Source organism: Ambystoma mexicanum, chromosome 3q (assembly GCF_040938575.1).
Source record: "Ambystoma mexicanum isolate Mex_15411 chromosome 3q, UKY_AmexF1_1, whole genome shotgun sequence".
Taxonomy (NCBI): domain Eukaryota; kingdom Metazoa; phylum Chordata; class Amphibia; order Caudata; family Ambystomatidae; genus Ambystoma; species Ambystoma mexicanum.
In genome coordinates this window covers 559,920,407-559,939,078 of record NC_090926.1, presented here as the reverse complement: position 1 = coordinate 559,939,078, position 18,672 = coordinate 559,920,407, and the positions used below count along the sequence as shown (strand labels likewise).

The following is an 18,672-nucleotide window of genomic DNA, read 5'->3' as shown; positions in this document are numbered from 1 at the left end:
GTAATGCCCTGCTTAAGCCGTTGCCTGACGCTTGGGCATTTGCTCTGCACCCGTTATTTAATGAAATAGGGAGTAGTGGCCAAATACCAGTCACCTGGACAGAAAGTATCATACTTCCAGTCTACAAAAAAGGCACGTGGAAACTACCTACCAACTACAGAATTCTAACAATGCTAGACATACCTGGAAAAATGTTTGTATGTGTCCTACTAAAAGAGCTTAATCTATGGATTGATAACAATCTGATCCTTCCTATTAACCAGACAGGTTTTAGGATGAAGTCCAGTACTAGCAATAATGTGATATGCCTAGTATCCACCATTGAATATGCTTGGGAGTGTCAACAAATGCCAGTCTATGCTGCCTTTATTGATTTTAGTGCAGCTTTTGACACGGTCCTGAGGAATAAACTATGGAACAAGTTAGTAAAATGGAATATTCCTCACAGCCTGTTAAAAATGATACAGCTGCTATATTCTGACACTAAGGTGAGAGTAAGAACTAATAATACAGGCCATGTTACTGATCCATTTGCAACAGTATGTGGAGTCAAACAGGGATGCATACTGGCAGCCACTCTTTTTAATCTGTACCTTGCAGACCTGGCAATAACCTTCAACTGCCTGGAGGCTCTCCCAGTCAAATTTGATTCACTGAATTACAGCTGGCTAGGTTATGCCAATTACTTATTGGTAGCCGATTATACATCTAAGGGCCTTCAGGTGCATCTGGATGCCCTGAGTGACTATGCAGCGATAAGCGGTCTTCGAATTAACATTGGAAAAACTAAAATTGTGGCATTTCTGGGCAAGAACAAGATGCAGAAAAAATTCAATGTGGTGTAAAAAGATGGGAAAGAGTTATAACAACTGAAATGCTACTGTTATTTTTAGTTGAAAAAGTCAAGAAATATTAAAACAAAACTCATTTTTAAAAAGAATAAGCAAGTAGATCCATGATCTCTTAGTTCTCACTGGGACTTTGTTATTCTCCAGTAAAAATCTGGTCCAGAATTTTCGCCACCGCTATTTATTTATTTGTTTATTCATATTTTTAAAGTGCACAATCAGCCCATGGGCATCGTGGCGCTGTTACATATAGATCATTGGCTGGTTACAAAGGAAGGTTGATCATGATTACAAGTCATTTTGTTTTACAGTAGCATTTTTTAGTTACATAAACTGGCACTACAGGCATTGTATTACAGTAACATTTTACTTTTTCCATTTAGCTGGAAGTACAGGCATCATAACGTTAAGGTACAGTTCATGTCAGGGGGAGCGTAGATTATGTAAAAAGGGTAGTTTTGAGGGCTTTACGAAAAGAGTACAGAGTGGGTTCGGCTCTGAGAGAGTTGGGGAGGTCGTTCCAGAGCTTGACCACGATGGTCTGATTCCACCTATTAGACGGGCCCACCAAAGTTCATCTTCTTCTATATCACCCTTGGCCAAATGATGAGACAAATAAGGTGATCTAAATGCCCTGTACCAGGGGAGGATAATAGGAGGTGCCGAATCGTTTCAGAAGTTGACTGTATTCCACAAAAGCGACAACTGTTAGTCGCTGAAATTCCTCTTATTTTTAATATCTCGTTTGATGGCAATAGATTGAGCCGAGCACGAAGAAGCGTTGAATGTAGTTTTCTGTTTGGATGATGCTTTAAGAATGTTTGCAGTTCATTCAGCTTTCTAACCGTTGGTGGTAAAATGCGATGTCAGTTTGTAGTTCAAAGCTTTTTCTAAAGTTGTAGTCCAGTCAGTTTCATCTAAACGATTTTTTGTTTTTGTTGGATTCTGGAGCAGTTCTTCAATTGAACTGCCACATTCCGTCAAGTTTGCTTTACATCCGTTTTCCCAAAGCTGCAGCATTTTGCAGTGGCCAGAGGTCATCTCTGTTTTTGCCATTGTAAAGATTGATGGGCTGGATAGATCCATCATTTTTCTGAATAGCATTGTGCTGTTTCAGGCCACAATTGCCTCAAGAGACGTTAGTTCACGTCTAATCAAAACCATTGGCATGGATTTTGGTAAGTTGAGAATTGAGCACCAAAACAAGCGTTGCAGAGTGATCCATAGTGATTTCGGGAGAAACGGCATAGCATCTGAGCCGTATGTAATTGAAGAAATCACTTTGGCCTGGTAGAACTTTATCATCAGGAGTAGTGAAAAGCGGCCGTATTTTTTGTCCAGAATTTTACCTTGGGAGATGAGATTTCACATCTTTGCATGCAGATGTAATTGCATAGTGTTTTCTTTTTTGGAAGAGTTGATCAAGACCCCAAGATATTTGAAGTCCGAGACCTGTTCCACTTTGACTCCTTCTAAGTACCAGGATGCTTTTTCTCATTTCTGACACTTTTTCTCTAATATCAGAATCTTTGTTTTGAGTTTGTTTAATTCAAGGTCAATGGCTACAGTGTAATTAGAAAGTGAGTCAAGCTGTCGCTGCAGACCTATCAGCGTTTGATCCAGTTGGATTAGATCGTCTGCATATACAACCCGGGGCACTTTTACTTGACCAATTGCTGGTGGAAAGGATCTGATCGCGATGTTTGCTTCCTTGTAATCGCCAAAGTACGCAAAAAAAAGAGCTGGGGCGAGAGGGCTCCCTGTTTGACCCCTCTGGCTGTTGGAATCGTGGAAGAGAGCAGACCTCTGGTGTTCATTTGGACTTGCACACTGGTGTTTGTGTGTAGTACTTGCAAGGAGCCCAAGATCACCAATGGGCACTTCCAGCCTGCTAGTTTCTGCCAGAGTTTTGATCTGTTGACAAGATCAAAGGCCTGAGTGAGGTCTATGAAGACTAAGTAGATTTTTGGGCTGCTTTCCAAGACCTTCGCTTTCAAAATACTGAGAAGCATGATATTAATGCTTGTACCTGTACCCTTCTTAAACCTAGATTGTAGAGGGTCATCACAGGGGGCCTTTTTTGCCCAGGATTGGAAATGTTTCAAAAGCAAGCTTCCGTATACTTTGCCCATGACGTCCAGCAATGCCACAGGATGTAGGTTCTTGGGGTCGTCTTTACAGCCTTTTTTGTAGATGGGCACGTTCACTGACGTTGTCCATGATGGCGGAAGATTTTTTTGTGCTCCACATCTTTCAAAGATTAGACTCAGCAGTTTGGCCCATTCCGCTGGAGAAGATTTTAAATTCTTGTTGGTTAAGCCGTCCGGCCCTGGAGCCCTTGAATTTTTCAACTTTGTTAGGGGTAGCGTTATATCATCAATATTGTGTAGCTCGACCCAGGGGACGTTTTCCTGCTCTAATATCGGTGTTGAATTAGGCTCTGGTCATTTGAACAAGGTTGAATACAATTTTGTCCAAGTTGATTCCGAGATACTGATGGTAAGGATTGTATCAGAGGCTTTTCCCAGAGAGTCTTATCAACTTCCAGAAGTCTCTGGAGTTTCTGTAGTTGACTTGTTTGAGCATGACCTCTGAGTCCTGTTGGTAAAGGGCCTGGTGATAAGAACGTAGCCAAGACTTGTAGCTCTTTACTGACTCTTTCACTCGAACTCTGTTTAATTCGGTGTTGTTACATAGGGCTGTCCTTTTCACTTTACAGACTATGTTACGTTAAGACACCAGAAGAGCATCAAAGGAGTGAGTATGGATGATCTCCTCTTTGCCAACGTTCTTGGTGGTTGATTTGGAACTTTTAAAAGGTTCCAAGACCGGTCTATAGTCTACTTCGGTAAAATCTTGCCAGTTCTTATAGGATTTTGTTATGAATTTGATGTTATTCTGGGACACCGTAGGCGGTTTCTATTGCCTGCTGGTTCCACAACCACCAAGTAGTGAGAATTTTGAAGATTTGTTGATGACCATTTTATGTACAGCAGGTTGTGGTCACTTTGAGCTGTTTGTACGACGCTTGCTTCAATCAAGTTAGGAAGAAAGGGTTGTGACGCAAAAATATAGTTGATAGTAGAGTTTGACAAGCATCTCTTCCATGTTGGAGTCTTACAGTTTTCAGCCAAGGAAGTAGTTGTGTCAATACATTTCTTGCTGTCATTAGCTTTAACCACTGCTTCCCTCATAGATTGGCCTGAGCGGCTGTAGTAGCCTTTGACGCAAGCATACTCTGTGAGCAGTTGATGTTGAGGTCCCCAGAGATCAGTAGATCAGCAACCTTCAAGTCAGTGTATGAGAAGTCCATTATAGATGTCACAAAGTCAAATAGAACTTCTGTTCGGATTCCTTTTGGGTTCCAATAAATATTGGTAATCAAAAGGGTTGGATGAAGCGAGTACTGGTGCCAAGGTCTGTGCGCGACTAAGAGAGGAGTACCGCTAAGACAAACAGTGTTTCCAAAATAACTTTTTCAAGTTGTAAGCCACTTCCCAGGCAGACTGCAATCATCAAACCCGAAGTTGGGTGACCTTTTTCTCCTGACATCGCTGGCGCAAAGGCTATTTCGAAGCCGTCCAAAATGAAAGCACAGTATGTCGTACACTCCCAAGTTAATCTTGCGGGGGGCCGTTAAATGGAGAAATTCCCGTAGTGTTCCAGCAGGCTAAAGAGAGATTGGAAGTGGGAGGAATGTTGTAGACATGAGTTGATGGCTATTTGTGGAGTCTTGTTATAAGTGCTTTCGGGAGCCACGACCATGACTGCTGCTGTAAATCTGGTCTGTGAGAGTCGGCTTCCCCCTGAGCTGGTTCTTCTAGGACTGGCGCTGCTGATTCTTTGGTGCTTTTTTGAGGTCCTTTTAGCCGACGAAAAGAGTCACCCTTTGTTGGTGAGAAGCAGACTTTATTCAGACTAGGGCGTGGAGGCAAACTTACACTAGATCCCTCCAGAATAGAAGGTGTGTCTGTTGGTTTTAAGGCACTTCATTGCAAGCCCACCGCGCTTTCTTCAAACTAAGCACAAGACTCCTCCCCGGACTGGTGTCGAGCTCTTCTAACTTGCCGTGAGCACGGATGATGCTCCTGTGCTGTTGATGGACAGCTCAAAATCTTGTCTATATAGCATGTCAGAAGCTTTACTAAATAAGTTTTCAACCCCTTCTGACTTTGTGTAAAGAAGGCAAGGGGCTTTTTTGCCTTCATGCAAAGGTTCGACTAACTTAAAGTCATCAGACTTGATGGTTCTGAGTGATAAGAGGCTATGCAACAGGTTCAATACCGTACGTTGGTTCAGCACCATGTATTTTAGGTTTCCAGTTCGTTGTCGCAGGGTGAAGGTGGGACCCACCTTCAATTTCGAGCGTTCGTTGTGAGAGGAATGCCTTTTTTTATTTTGTAAAAGACTCCTTTGCTGTGGGCTAGAGCGTTGGTTTTGCCCTTGAGATTTATGCAGGTTTAGACGACCATAGGCGTGGCCCTCCTTAGTTCTGGTTGTGTAGACCTTCGTGGTGTACTTTGAGGATGTATGATTAGTTGTTGTTTTAGGGCATGGAGATCTTTGATTGCTATCTCGTCGGTGGATCCTAGCAACTGTCGTGGGAGAATCTAGCAAGTTTTTGAATCGATCACTCAGTGATAGAAAACTGTGCGGGTTGACTTTGACGGTTTGAGGCTTGGCTGGAGCCAGACTTGATGTTTGTGCTTCAACCCTTGTTAGACTAACATTTGGGATTTCAAGATGTTGACTTAGTTCCACCTATTACTTGTGAGCAAGGAAGTCTTCCACTGTGTGAGGAGAAAGTTGTTTGCAAAGAGCTTCTTCACAGAGGTTCAAGGCTTCATTTGAATTCACGCCATCCATGCCACTTGCTTGAGAATCATCTTGGCTGATCGCTGAAGGATTCGCCTGGGACTTCTTTTGCCGCTGTACAACGGGTTTCGGTGTGTTGGCAATTTTAAGACAGACTTGAGGCGCGTTATCTTGAGTTATGCTTAAGGGTGTTGTGCTTACACTGCCATTTGGGGGTAGGTTGACAGCCATTGGTTTTTTCAACGTAGCCTGTCTTTCCGACTTTTCGGAAGGAAAGAGAGGCAGGTCATCCAAGCACATCACCTTGTTGTCCGGTGGTGTAGGTAACGTTGGCTTTCTTTTGATTCCCAAGAGCCATTCCGAACCTGAGGGGCGAGTCGCGGTGTCTTTAGACTGAGCCCCGGTCGGGATAGTGAGATTTACTATCGGATTTAGAGCCCAGGGCTCTGTTTGGGTACTTAGATCTGTAGTTGCCCGAGGACCTAAATGATTTGCTTTCAGAATGTTTTAACCAGCAGCATTAGGCTGGTTCGGGTGAGGCAAGGTACACAGATCGTTTTTACGACGTTCCAAGGCGTTTATGTAACCTTCCAAGTAGATGAGCTTGGAGTTCATCATTGCAAAGATTGAAGTGTGATCCTTGAGAGTGTCATTGATGGCTTCATAAAGCTTGCAGAATGGTGCCGAGGCTATGGTAACTGATGACATGATTGCAAAAATGTCCGGCTTCTTTGTTGGCGTGTCTTTGTAAGTGGTGTATGAAAAGTCACTCATCCTTCTGGGGTTGGCAACATAGGGAGTGGAAGGTAGCGGAGCAGGCCATTGGATTTGAGGGAGTTTGTGCCACGGATGCACTTGTGGGAGCGCCGAGTCCAAAGGCTCATTGAGAACCGGGTATAGATTTATTGAAGAGGGCCGTGCTGGTGAATCGGGAAAAGCAAATCCATCCATGCAAGCGGGGGAGACCTCCCGACTCACCAGACTTGAAGTTGGTAAACATGATGGTTCCGGGATCAGAGGTTGGCAGACCGGCAAGGGCTCCTTGCCTGGCGAGGAACAATCCTTTGAGGATTCAAGATGGATTTTTGCCCCTGACATTGCGGGTGGAGTCCTTAAAAAGGAAGATGGTGTGGATAGATGAGTGACTCCTGTAAACAAGTCGGAGGCCAGCATCTCCTTTGCTGGTTCCGACTTCTTATTTTGTATCTGTGTCGGATCCAAAAGCCCCGGTTCCATGAGCTGAGCAGTGTAGGAAGATGTCTGAAGACCTGGTACACAGCCGAAGTGCCATCTTGGGCTCTTTGATTGCTCTCAAAGGGGGCTTGGATTGACGTTTGCTGATTCAATGGTTGTGGTAGCCACAAGAGGCTCGAGAAGTGCCTTCAATAAGTCTGCATCAGACACCTCCACCGGGCCATTCTGCTTTCGTTTAGACTGTCTTTAAAATACATTTTTAAGGGAGTTCTCTAAGACAGCACTGGTTGCAGTTTTGGATAGTGGATCTTTTTTGTGAGGGTTGTGAGGCATTTTTGTGTATGGTCTTTTAGTTTGGTTGACAGTATCTTTCTTAGTCTTGGCAGGCCCCGTGGGCGTGTCTTGCAGGTTACGTGCTGTGCCGCAACGTTTTCCTCTCACGTTGAGATTCCTCAGCTGTCTGGATAATTTCACCAAGGACATTGCTTGTGGTGTTGAAGGATGGGTGACCAAGTTTAAGTCACTAGACCCCAGCCCCAGTTGAGGGGGGCAGCTGACCTAGGTGGAGCTGACGACTCCCTGTGTGCAGATGTCTCTTGCTCGTGGATCATCACTTCCACCAGTTGGCTCGAATTCGCAGTTTCCTCAAAGCCCACACTGTGGTGCCGTGGGGAGACGCCAACGTGAGCTTCCTGCTCAGTCTCCACAGGCAGCCCCACGCAGCTGGGCAAGAGTTCCAGGTCCAGTTTTTCCGAGTCAATTGGGGGCACCGCAGGGAGACTCTCCCCTCCTTCCTTGATTTGTAGTTTGGCGGGGGACTCCCCGTTGAGACATTCCCCTCTTCCCCCCCATTGTGACACTGCCACGTGGGCCGCACGAGGGGCCACGCCGGCCGCTCCGTATTCCTCCATCCACAGACCGATCCACTCGCCCGCGTGGGCCACCTGCCCTCCTAAGAGGGATGGCTGCTCAACGCCGCCAACGAGGGGAGAGATTGCCACGGACATCGGAGACCCGACCTTCACCAGCTCCAATTCTGCATCCCGGGAATTCTGATGAGGTAAGGGACTCACAGGGGCAGGCGGGGAGAAAGCACCCGCTTCTGCCTCATGAACGGTCGTGCACTGTGAGCCATGTTGTTGACCATTATGAAATACTTTGCTTGGTGGTTGTTTAAGCGTAGGTCTTTGTTTCTCTGGTTTAGAAGGCTGCACACATTCCAAAGGGGTGGACAGCCTCAAGCTTTGGATAGAACTCGCATGGTATTGTATTTGTAGAAAATCTGTCTCAGGTAGCAGTAATTGGAGACAGACTCTGGCTCTGGAAATGACTGCCAAAGACTGTCACTCTGCACCCACTCTGCCTACCGGTTTTTGGGGATAGTAATAGATGAGAGGTTGTGTTGGGATGAACAATGGAAAGCTAATGATATCAAATGTATGTCCGTTGCATATACTGTGAGTAATTTTGTAGGCTGCCAAAGTGCCATCTCCATTAAGATGATACTACTCTTATAAACCTCCAAAATAATGGCTTGCATGCTGTATGGCGCTGAAGTCTGGGGGCATACATTGATAAGTGAACTCGGGAAACTTGAAGCTAAAATCATGAGACTCCTTTTCCGTATGTCTGCATCTCTCCCCATTGAATTTCTCTTGCTGGAATTCTCTATAGTGAAAATCACTGGAGTGTATGAGCATGAGATAGCTATGATCTATGAGAAACTACAATGTCTCAGTAATGGCACTATTATGAGTGTCATTACGAAAGCTTTTGCTAGTATGACCAACCAGGCACAGACAGCGACCGTGGGTTGGCTTCTAGTGATACATAAGAAATGGATAAAGGAAAATCTGAGCATAAATAATCCTGTGTCCTTTTTCCAAATAAAACATTGTTACAAGAACATTATACAATAACATTACAGAGAAAGAGATGTGGTGAGCTTAGCATTGTTGGTGAATAGTGGACTATTTATGGCCTACTGGCTAGTAAGATCAAACCGAGGTACTTATATCGACGCTTAAACCAACAGCGAAAGTTAGAGAATATACCTGTTGTGTAAATGTAATCGTGCCTAAGTGATGGAAATAATGGGAGTACGCAAGCACCTAAAGCGAAATGCGCATAATTGTCAGCTATGCGGTAACAATGAAATAGAATCAATAGAAAACATTCTATGTAGATGCGAGAGTCTTTATACCCTGAGAATGAGCACAATGCGAGCACACTCGAATAAGGGCCTGGACTTCTCTCCGACCGTGTAATGTGATTTCACAAGGATATTATGATGGTTTTTAAACTGTTATCAGAGTAATCAAAGTTGTAAGATACAGAGAAGCCTTGAAAGTTGTAAGGTCTTTATTAATTTTGTAATTTGTCACAACGCCATTTAGATGAGATGTATTCATCTACGTGATTTAATGTTGTTTTGTTTTTGTTCAAAGCCCTGTGTGGCTAAATGTATTTAAAAAAAAAAAAAAAGAAAAATCTCATTTTTCCCGCCATTTTATCTCACCCCCACCCTCCTGATTTCAATTGGCATCTGGAATGCCAGATCCACATACAATATGTCTCATTATATTCTTGATTTGTTCCAATGACTTAATCTTCATTTTCTCTGTCTTACTGGAACTTGGATTTCCCCCACAAACACAGCTACTCTTGCCTGCCTTTTTCCCTTCTACTTCTAATGTCTTCCATACCCCTCGTTCTACCTGCTGTGGCATGGGCGGGGGTAGGCATTCTTTTTCACTCTTCCTGGTTCCACCAGGTTCCACCTGATTCTTTTCCTTCTTTTCCATCCTTTGAGTACCATTTCTCTTCTTTCTTTAAGCCTTTGTCTATTTCTTTTCTAATTAGCTGTCATCCACCTGGGCCACTTCTCTCTTTTATTTCTGATCTTGACATTCTTCTCTCTACTATTCTGCCTTCTTCATCCTCTCTCTTTCGACCTGGTGACTTTAATCTGCACCTTGCTTCAATTCACTCTTCCTCTGCCTTTCTTCCTCTTCTGGATTCCTATCATCCCTTTGCTCTCGACTGTCCCGTCTCATTCTTTGGGATCCTCTCTGGACCTCATCTTTTCTTCTATTCCCTGTAATGCTTCAGTCACTTCTCACCCTATGTACTCTTCTGATCACTTTCTTATCTCCTTTACCTTTTCTATTACTCTCCCCTTTCCTGCCTCCTTCACCTAACTCCTTTTTACACCATGACTCTCAATCTTTATATTCCTCAAACTCTTTGTCCCCCTTACTTCCTCTCTTCCTTCTCTCCACTTATTCCCAATGCTATCTTGTTATCTGCTAATTCAGCACTTCCTTGCTTCCAATCTGCATTTACATCTACCTTGGACCTCTATTCATCTCGTACCTTGACCCTCTCGGCCTACTCCTTTTCTTGCTCTCTGCTCTTCTCTTTGGAAACCTGAGCACCAGTGGCAAACATCACAATCTCCTCTTGACATTGAATTATTTTCAACTGCTTATTTTTCTTATGATTCCCTTTTTCCTGCTATCAAGAAGCACTATTTCTCTTCCTTGACCCAGGCTCTGTCCCATCACCCTCATCACCCTTACCAGCTTCAATAACATTATTTTTCCCCATCTGCCTGACCCTTCTCACACTTCTTTACTTTCTGCTATTGATCTTGTTGACTACTTCACTACTAAAATTTCTAACCTTCATGTTTCTTTTCCTTATCCATCTCTCACCCACGTTTTCCTGCTCTTCTTCCCTTCCTCACCTTCCCCTTCCTTCTCTGCCTATTCCCTTCTTACAGATTGTGATACTGCCAGTTTCCTTGCTTCTGATAGTTTTCGTCCCATTTCTCTGTTTCCTTTCCTTTCTAAACTTGTGGAGCGTATTGTCAATTCTGAAATCTCATCTGACCTTCATCCCCTTCTTCCCCCACTCCAATGTGGCTTTAGGCCTGCTCATTCTACAGAAACGGATCTCTTACATGTTTTTGGCTTTCTTCTTTCTGCATGACACAATAAACTTGCCATTATTATGATTCTGCTATATCTTTCAGTGGCTTTTGATGCTGTTGACCATTGTACTCTACTATCTACTCTTTCTTCCCAGGGTATTTCTGGTTCTCCTCTTGCCTGGCTTAAATCCTATTTTTCTGGACACTCGTATTTTGTATCCTGACCTACCAAGCTCTCTGCTCCACACACACTTCTCTATGGGGTTCCCCAAGCTCTGTCCTTGGCCCTCTCTTGTGGTCAGTATACACTATGCCTCTTTGCTCTCTTATTTCTTAGTTTATCCTCTCTTAACACTTCTATGTTGATGACTCACAAATCTTTTTTCTATTTCCCTGAGTTTTTAGATTCTCTCAACTCTCAAGTCTCTGCCTGTCTCTCTTCCATTTAGTCCTGGATGGCCTCTCATTTCCTTCATCTTAACCCTCCTTCTCAGCTCCCTTTCTCTTCATCTGCCAGGAATCGTGGGGTTCTCGTTGATTCCTTTCTTATTATTCTCACATTTCTCTTGCAGCTCGTACCTTTGGCTTTCCTCTTTTTCATCTTCATCATGCTCGTCCTTTCTCTCCTTTCATGCTACTAAACTTCTTGTTTTCGCCTTGATTTCTTCTCGTATTGACTAAAGTTCCTCTCTCTTGATTGTATTACCTGCTTCTCGTCTTACCCCTTTATGTTCTATTTACAATTCTGGTATCCGTTCACTTTTCAGTCTATCCCCCACTCTTCTATTTCCTCTGCTCTTCTATCAGCTTTTGAGTCTCATCCTTCGTTTCATTTCCCTCCTATTATCTTTTAATGCATTCATGGTGTTGTTCCCCCTTTTCTTGCTTCTCTTGTTTCTTTCTATTCACCCGTCCGAGCCCTATACTCCCAGGCCATTTACCTGTTGGTTTTCTTAAACCCTGTTGTGCATTGTCGTGTTTTCGTTCTTTTTCTCTTCTTGACCCACTTCATCGGAATTCTCTCCCTCTTACTATCCATTCCTCCTCTACTTACCATCTTTTTCATACCCGATTGAAGTTCTACTTTCTGTCCTCGCTATCTGCCTCATGATCAGTTGAAATTTACCTGCCATAATTTTCCTTGATTGTTGTACCGTTCGGTCTTTTCACTTGTAATGGCGCTAAGGCGAAAGCGTGGCATAAATGCAATAAAATACAAATACAAATGTGCACAACAGGTTGATCCGATACAAGTCTGAAGGAACGTTCCAAGCACAGTCGGTAACAAGCCCTGGGGGATCATACAAGGGAAAGAGAGTTATGTTGCCTTGATTCTTTTTGGCCGCTACATCATCGGGGATGTGACCAGCATCTGCATACTATGGATGTGTATGCACAGTATCCTTGGGGCATGTTTTTTCCCATAGACTCCAGGGTAGCTGTCAGCATTGCAATAAGTGAGCATGAATTTTGTGCTGGCAGAAGTGCCCCGTTACTTTTTCCCTCTGTCTCTCTTCCATCAGAAAACATCACATCAATTTAGTGGCCATTAAACAAACCAAGGGCATTATGGAAACCGATTTTTCTGATTAAGACTAAGAAGTACATGCATAGGTACGTGAATTAGGGTGTCTCTGACATGAATTCGCTTGGTAGAATAATACAATGTCACCTGTAGAATCGACAATTGCTCACTGATCTGAATAGTCGTGTACATTTAGACACTGGATTTCATAGTGTCCTTGCTCAAAAAGAACTGGATATATGCAGAAGGTCTTTGCCTTGGGGAAGTCTGATTGATAAACAAAAGATGTATCTGTGACACTGAAAGTAATAGATGTTGCTACATTACCATTGCAATGGTTTTTGTTTCATATGATACACTTATTGGTAAGTGAAACCATAGATGATGTTGGATAATGTCCAAATGTAAATGACCTGGAATAGGTTATGGGATATATCTGTCTCACTGTGTTATTGTATCTTTCATTTTATTTGCTACTGTCTTGAGGAATTTTGCAATGCATCATGGTTCACATTTTCTAGAAAAAAAATAGTTTGAAAATATACATACATATATATTTTGTATCTTTCTATCTATATTTTTTCCTTGGAGGTGTTACGATTAGGAGGATTCAGCTATATTGCTTACACATCTGCTGAATCTAGCGAAGACTGCTTCCTTGATGAGTGAACATTGGTACACTAAAATACTTGTTTGCTTTCTGTCACTTATAGTAATTAGAAGGTCCTGCTACTACACAATTGAATGGAACACAATGGATCAGTCTTGGAAGTATGACCATTTGAATTAGCCTGTACCGCCGATATTGCCGATATTGAAACCTGTGATGTTCTGAAAGAGCCCAGAGCACATCAGTGAGCATTTATCTCACTAAGTTATATGTATTACCCTGAATTGTTTGAATCTGAAATGACCGAGGGGGGAAAACCAAGAGTTATTTTTTTGAAAATAACTTTCGGTTTTTCCCCCTGCAGCCACTTCAGATAACCAGCTCCCACCCCCCCTCTACTTATCCTTCGGCGGTGCAATTCGCAATGTGCCACAGACTCGCTTTTGTACTTGCAACACCTGTTCCCTTCACTTCCGTGATCAGGAACTGGCACTGCAGGGTCCTTTTTTAAAAACCTTATTTTTCGTGAAACGGTGGACACCCCTGCAACTTCTGAAGCCTTTACAGTGAACAAGGTGTGGGTGACACCCCTGCACCCCTGCAGCCCCCGCTCCTCTTGTTCACTGTAATGGCATCGAATGGGAGACTTAAACAAAATGTTCGGCAATAGATCATTTTCGTATAGCTGAAATTCAATCAACTCTCCCTTTCGTTTTTTTCCGAGTTGTATGACTGGTTGACATGCTCATGGCTGTGCAGACACTCTACCTGTACTTCAACTGTTCGTACCATGTGTGAAATGCCTACAAAAGTCAGTTACCCCAACTTGAACGTAAATTCTATGTCCAGATGGAATTTGACATTGCAAATGGTGCAGCAAATAGTTTGTTTGCAAATGTGCACTACATTATTGTAGGATTGTGAAGGGGTCCTCGGTTATGACACTTTCAGACAGATCACCTGAAAGTTTTAAAAAAAACGCATACGTCAATAGAACGAGCAGTGTTACACGTCATTTGGTTAGAAGGCCATCCTATTTAAGTCCTTCTGTAGATCGAATTGCTGCAGAGAAAACAGTCCCTCGTGAAACATCACTGTAAGCAGCACAATGGAAGAACCTGCTGTCATCTTATGAACTAATAATGAAACATGCACAAATATAGTTGCACACATATAGTTTTTGACACACCTTCATCTATGCTGTATGAATCTCATGATGGCTACCTTCCCCAGACATTTACAAACCCCTGGCCAAGTGCCAGAGGTGATGAGGTTATGATTTTAAGCGTGGAGACCTACAAATAATCTGGAGATAAACATGGCTCAGCTAAGAGACAGACAGAAAAACCCTCATCCAGTAAAGGAGACCATTCTTCTAGGTAAACAACAGCAAATGATGGTTATGTCGATAATACCAATGAAGGCATAATATATTACATTGGGAATTTACTATCAGACACTGACATATTGGAGGTGGGTTGCAGCAGGATCTCGTGCGTCTGCGATTTTGGAGGCACATCTGAAACACTCTCCCTCTCTTTGCTCTACTTATGTCCAATGTCCGGTTTCCACTGTAAGGGTCTTGCACCCTCCACCGTGTATCACATACTTGTACTGCCTACATTCAAGAGATCTCTGAATATCAAATAATTCTGTAGAAACATGGAGTGATAAAGTCCAATACAATCCCAGTTGTTACTCTGGATGAGCACAGATAGTTCTCTAATACAGTCTTATTGCCATACTTTTCATTGGCAGTCCTCTCCTCCTAAAGCGTCAAATTGCAGACAGTAGTAACCATTGTAATGGACAATCATCATGAGTAATTGCATGGTCCTATTTGTAATGCGATGACACAGTTTCTAAATGGATATTCACTGGTGGTATCATGAGTCTGGCACTACATTGCATGTTATCAATTGTCAATAGTAGGGATCATTATTTAGGTTCCCAGACTCACTTATCAAAAGAATAAAATGGAATTTCGGGCTAGTGACCCCCTCGCCCCCTTCACTCGTCACTCCTTGTCTCGTCAGTCACCACACAGGCATGAAAAGGTGAAACAGCGGTGCATTTGATCCTACAAAACTATCACAGTTTCTGTAAATAATTTCCCATTTGGAATAAATGGAAACACATTTATCTCATCAATATTCATGTTTGGTAGCCTGGAAACTAACCTGTATGCTTATTCATAGGGTGGAAAGAAGATGGAAACTTGGCCATTAGGGGGTCTAGAACTCATTCAGGCATTGCGCCCCTCTCCCTTCATAGTATCGCGCAGTATCATAGACCAAGAGTCTGCAGCATGTCACTGTTGCTTTGCAGTTGTGGTCAAAGGTAGGGACCTTAGTTATGCGCTCTATTCAGGTATAACAGGTGGCTACTCAGGCTCATTTGCCATTGTTGCTCCCTCTATACACAGGCAGCTTCATTATCATTCCCTCTTTACATCCTGGGCACCGAGGTTTACCATCCCAGCACAGCAGACCCTGTGTGTCTGAATGACAAGAGTCAGGGAAATCTGAGTAGTTCACAATTTTATTTCCTTTTGTGAATTGGACACATTTTACTACTTTGCAAATTACATATCTAAAGTGAGCCCATATCCTTTACATTTGTGAATCCCCCCATTTTGTTAGCCCATAACCTTTACATGTGTGAATACCCACATTTTGTTCGCCAATTCCGGACATATTGATTAACATCTGAAAGTGAAATGGGGTGGTACAACAGAAACTTTGCACTGGTACAGGCAACATCTTCAAAAACACATTCTTTCAATGCATGTCTGCACCACTGCAAAGGACTGGTACTGGGGCAAACACTGGAAGTTTGGGCTGCCAAGAACAATTAATGTTACCTAATTGGATGTTTCACAATCTAGAACGACATGCAGAGGAGAGTCCATATCCTTTATCAGCTTCAGCTAGACCCGTGACCCCAGAAACCCTGGACACACTTATTAGGCATGCCTTGGTCTAAACATGTTTTGTAAAAGGGACAGGCGTGCATTCATATGCTGGCATATGTTCATTTGTTCTGTTTTTCAGTAATTTTAGAGAGAATGTTGAGATTTGTGAATGGACTGAAATTGGACAAAGTGCTTGGATTGAGGGCTTATTTGCAGCAGTTCCCTTTTTGAGTTCAAGCGTATGTAGGTCTTCTAGGCCTGATAGTTTGATGAATTGCATATTGGAAGGGCTAACAAGTCCTGCTACCTTTGCAGAAGACAAGCAGTTCTCGGTCCTCCAAAGTGCCTCAGAGTTCAAGTGCAGCAAAGATCAAGGAACTAGAACTAGACAAAGATAGAACTCACAGGATGGCCTGGGTGATGCGAGGCTAAGGGTACAGGGCACCACACTGAGTTAGATCAGCAGGCTACACCGTGCGTCAAGACTAGGCAATGCAGGGATTTAATGTGATCACAGCAGACCCTACAGTTAAACTAGAAGCTGGACACTATCAGTGACACACATTGGCAGCGCTAAGCATTTTAAAGTTGTGAATCTATTCTGATTTGTATATTCAACATAGTATGCCAGACTTTTTGACTTGTTCACACTAGAGACTTCTAGGCAGAACCAGGGTTTTCTTCAACATGCATTTCTCTTCTGCATGTCAGTCTGGCAGTAATGTTTCTTCAATAAGCTAGTAAGCTGAACATTGAACTTTTTGCAGAGCTTTCAGCATTGATCGAACTTTTCCAGATGAAATGATTGCATTTTCACATCAAAAGACAAAATAGAGCCTGGTGCAGAGTTCAATACAGCACTCACGTGAGATGAAATCTAATGTATTTCTCCTCTCACTTTTATTGATCTTGCGATTTCAAACACTTTAGTTTTCATCTTCATTTGAGGAATCTGATTTGTTGTATTAAATAGATTTCCAAACCTTCCTAATTCTTTTAACAAGAATTCGTACAAAATCTCAGGCTCACTGTTTGAACGTAGTGCTATAAATGTCCTGTCCACCCTCAAATATACATTTAACTTGTTTAATTGTTATAAATATGTCTTATGCATGACTTTCAAACACATTTACAGCATACATATTGATCTTTTAAGAAACAAGATTCCCTGTTTCTCATAATTTTACATACCAACATTTCAAGCATGATATAAGAAATTATGAATTCATGAATCGGATAAGTACATTATAACCTTTACCCTATAGCGATGGAAAACCAGTCTTGGCCACAGCATAATGAGAGGCATAAACGAAATATTAGTATGATAAAACTATTAACTATTGAAATGCCAAAGGTTCTATATACCCATGGTGTTAATATGGCACATTTGAACATACAAATGTGTTAGTTTAGCTGTATAGCTGTAACTTTTAAAGTAAAATGTGCTAGTCTGACATACATTGTGGGATCATATACAAGCCAAGATAGAGAATGTAGAAACTATTTCAATATTAAAATGTTTAGGATAATGCAGAGGGGATCCATCACCCACCGACACACCCATAGGCCCACTACACCTACAGATGTATACATTGACATATGAATGCATGTTGTAAGAATTATAAGATTTAACACAACAGAGGTTGAAGTAACTGTTGTCAAATTAACCACGTAATACGAGCAGAGGAAATAAACACGAGGACTTCACTGAGTGTTGATCTTGTGCTTGCAGCACACTGAATGTAAAAGGCAGATACAAAAATACAGTAGAGAAGAGGATAGGCTATTCTTCCAAGAGCAATACAGAACCTTAATTTTTCAATAGTGGGACGAATTAGGCAATTGCAGCTAACACACATTGCAAAACTCAAACAAAGAGAGGCATGGCCATGATCATGAGTTAAGAGAAGGACCTGTATGCAATGGCATCCAACTAAACAGATAAAACAGGCCCTGGACTAAACAAGTGTTTGACCTTCAATGAAAATCAACATCAAATAATATGATATGATATTTTATTTATATCGCGCTCATACACAAGTGTTTCAGAGCACGACCAGACACGGGAGGGGAAACAAGGGAGAACAAAAACAACAATCTTACTACGCCAAGTGACATTGAGACTGCGCAAGTGCATAGGAGAGGGGGAGCGGAGAAGTGCATGGGAGGGGGGGAGAAGTGGAAAGTGTGGAGCAAAGGAGAAAACAGATAACTAATAATAAATATAAGACAACAAACAGTGGTAGTGCAGCCAGCAAGTGTGGGTTTAAGCCATCAGGCAGATGTCAGATAAGTGCAGGAAAAATATGGGGTGGACTCTAGGGGCACAGATACAAACCCCAGTGCAAAGGGTGGCCCTGAGGCAGTGTGGGTTTGGGGGTGGCAGGGTGAGTAGGTACCTGGGCCCAAAAGACAGAGGGTAGCCAAGGTGCACGGTGCAGAGAGAGAACAGATCAGCAAGGGAGAGAGAGGGCGAAGGCAGAAGCAAAGAGGAAGGTCTTGAGGTGCTTCCGGAACCGTAGATGGTTCTCTTCAAGTTTCAGAGTGGCAGGGAGGCTGTTCCAGAGGGAGGCCCCAGCCGTAGAAAGAAATCTACACCAAGCTTGTTTCTTAGAACAACGACTGACCCTGAGGGAGTTAGAGGTAGAGTAGGGAAGAGCTCGAGAGCGGAGGTATTTGCAGAGGGATAGCTGAAGGTATTTTGGACCCAGGCCCCAGAAAGCCCTGTGGACAATGCAGAGGGTTTTGACCTTGATCCTTGCATCCACTGGGAGCTAATGGAGAGATTTCAGAGCTGGAAAGATATGATCCCATGGCTTGTGGTCAAGGACG

At 42.9% G+C, this 18,672-nt stretch overlaps 1 protein-coding gene across 3 annotated transcripts in view; it reads right to left on the bottom strand.

Annotated features, from left to right (window-relative positions):
• KCNIP1 (potassium voltage-gated channel interacting protein 1) overlaps nt 1–18,672 on the bottom strand; it is a 1,926,792-nt gene that overhangs the window by 296,957 nt on the left and 1,611,163 nt on the right. The gene's annotated exons all lie outside the window — the stretch shown is intronic.